The sequence below is a fragment of the Palaemon carinicauda genome, chromosome 18 (genome assembly GCF_036898095.1).
Source record: "Palaemon carinicauda isolate YSFRI2023 chromosome 18, ASM3689809v2, whole genome shotgun sequence".
NCBI classification, from domain to species: domain Eukaryota; kingdom Metazoa; phylum Arthropoda; class Malacostraca; order Decapoda; family Palaemonidae; genus Palaemon; species Palaemon carinicauda.
Window position 1 is genome coordinate 137,355,848 of NC_090742.1, and position 2,500 is coordinate 137,358,347.

A 2,500-nucleotide genomic window follows, 5' to 3' on the forward strand; every position below is an offset into this window, starting at 1 on the left:
GCATCCATTGTTCATGTACCGGGAGGATTAACGATCCATAAAGGACGGGTTCCTGAGACCAACATTCCAACTCAATATAAATTAAGAGGATTGGTGTGTTCAATCATATCCGTTGTCTTGTAACCCCAAAATTGCTGCCACTTTTTTTGTTCCTTGTTGCTTTCTGGAATCCTTATAGTAAAAATAAAGTTTATTCACCATCGGCAACAGACGGATTGATATGGCCTATACGAAATGTCCCTGCTTAGCGTTCTGATGGACGTGATATCGAGTCTTTGTGAGCTAAGGATTGGGGTTTGGGGAAGCTATAGGTCTGCCTGCTGAGTCATCAGCAGCCATTGCCTGGCCTCGACTGGTCCCAGCTTGGGTGGAGAGGAGGTTTGAGCGCTAATCATGTGGTTATATGATCAGTCTTTAGGGCATTATCTTGGTAGGACACTGTCACTATCCCTCGCCTTCATCATCCATGAGCGACCTTTAGAAATACAGCAACAAAGATGGCTGGCACTTTTTCTGCTTCCTTTTTGCAATCTGTAGTAAAAGTAAAGTCTACTCAGCATTTGGCAGCTGCAACCGGTCATCATGCACCCGTAAGGAGTAAATATTTTGTGGGAGTTAATCAGCCCTAACAATAGTCAACCTCGATTTTTTGTGGTCACCTGGATCTGTTTATCATGATATAAGGCATTGCAACAGTCACTCCGGGGACCCAATGTGGCAGACTAATAAGGGTTTTAACGAAAGCTCGACTTGAACATAACTGTCTTTATTCAAAAAGTTAACGAGCTTACATATACAACCGGTTGAGGGCAACAATGGCACAAAATTCCAACAATATGAAACATGCAATGGAAAGCTTAAACAGGCTGTTCTATTATCAGTGCGGGAAAGAGCGAGAGATAAAAAAAAAAAGATATTACAGTGTATGAGCGTGTATGAAATCCATCTGTGTTACAGGCCGGACATCATCTTAATTAACTGAGTTAACCTTCTGATATGTAGCTACACATAACTTCACTGTATTTCACTTTGAACAGCCTCGTCCATTGCTTCAGATTATGCCACATGAACCAATCCTCTCTGCTGTTTAACTAAGAATGAAGTCACTTTCAATTCATTTTTGGATAAGGCTTTCATGGGTAATTAACAGTGTCAAAGAGAAAAAGAAGGCGTAGAGTCTTGAGATCAAGATTAGAAGGTCGGTGTCTGTATTATTATTATTAGTAGTAGTAGTAGTAGTAGCAGTAGTAGTAGTAGTAGTAGTAGTAGTAGTAGTAGTAGTAGCTAAGCTACAACCCTAGTTGGAAAAGCAAGATGCTATAATCGTAATGGCTACAACAGGGAAAAATAGCCCAGTGAAGATAGAAAATAATGAAATAAATAAATGATAGAAGAAATCATTAACAATTAATTGGTTTAATAAAATAGTTTCAAAACAGTAACATCAAAACAGATATTTCATATATAAACTATAAAAGGACTTAAGTCAACCTGTTCAACATAAAAGTATTTGCTGCAAGTCTGAACTTTTTGTACACAGTTTGTTATATTATGATATATGGGGTTAGACAGGAGGATGATAAATACGGTTGAAATAGGGAATGAACTTAATAATAGGTATAAAAAATGAGGAGGTAAAAGTTAGAAATATAGTTTTTCTCGACAGAGAGTGCTAATATCTGACTTTCAATTACATGAAAGTGTACGTGACATTTTGACACCCGCAATCGTTTCTGCTTTCATTCGAAATAGAAACAAAATGCATTTTTTTTTTACAAACAAAAACTGATTAATCAAAACTGAAACAATAGCAGAAATTGCCCTGATCTAAACTTTTACCTTCAGGTGAACGCAACCGAAAAGCCTGGCGCCATTACCTGATTGCTCTCTCTCTCTCTCTCTCTCTCTCTCTCTCTCTCTCTCTCTCTCTCTCTCTCTCTCTCTCTCTCTCTCTCTCTCTCCATTTTAGCATATTATTTTTAAAGTGTTTTGAAACATTCACTATATTGGGAACATGATCGTGATATTATTTAATACATATTTACTTTTTTTTACCAAATACTGTAGGAACACAAAAGGATTGAATAGATAAAGCGATATTTACTTAGATGTGTAATCATATCATCATAATCATCTCCTCCTACGTCTATTGACGCAAAAGGTATCGGTTAGATTTCGCTAGCCATCCCTATTGTATGCTTTTAAATCAATACCATTCATCATGTCCTAATTTACACTTCGTAATCGTCCCCATGCAATCCTAGGTCTTCCTACTCTTCTAGTACCTTGTAGAGCTAAGCTGAACGTTTAGTGAACTAATCTCTCTTGGGGAGTGCGAAGAGCATGACCAAACCATCTCCATCTACCCCTCACTATGATCTCATCCACGCATGGCACTCGATTAATCTCTCTATTAGTTTCATTTCTAATCATGTCCTGCCATTTAACTACCAATATCCTTCGGTTGAATATTGTTTCATTGTCATACCACGACTCATGT